This window comes from Morone saxatilis, unplaced genomic scaffold (assembly GCF_004916995.1).
Source record: "Morone saxatilis isolate NCDOM2014 unplaced genomic scaffold, NCSU_SB_2.0 Contig0, whole genome shotgun sequence".
Classification (NCBI taxonomy): domain Eukaryota; kingdom Metazoa; phylum Chordata; class Actinopteri; family Moronidae; genus Morone; species Morone saxatilis.
The window spans coordinates 74,585-74,887 of record NW_023339650.1 but is presented as its reverse complement, the minus strand read 5'-3'; the positions used below and the strand labels follow the sequence as shown (position 1 = coordinate 74,887).

The following is a 303-nucleotide window of genomic DNA, read 5'->3' as shown; positions in this document are numbered from 1 at the left end:
AAGGCGTTGTGCGTAGGAGCATGTTTGTGTGTAAGCATCAGTGCGTTTGATGCCAAAGTCTGCTTCACTGGGAATTACTGTACTCCAGGTGAGTCTCCATGTACGCATGTGATAATTATCATGAAAATTAGGCCACCAGGTGTAGAGAATAAGATACAAATAGAAACTAGAAGAAAATATTACTACTGTTATGGAATGCATCCTGGTATGCAACATAATATATGTTTCTAAAATATGTCTGATATTGAGATCTGCCATCAGAGCCCATTAACCATTATTGTGCCAAGCCAAGCCAAGCCAAGC

General features: G+C 39.9%; 1 protein-coding gene across 1 annotated transcript in view; it reads right to left on the bottom strand.

Moving 5' to 3' along the window:
* LOC118321806 (phospholipid phosphatase-related protein type 4) overlaps positions 1-303 on the bottom strand; it is a 24,426-nt gene that overhangs the window by 8,294 nt on the left and 15,829 nt on the right. The window lies entirely within an intron of this gene.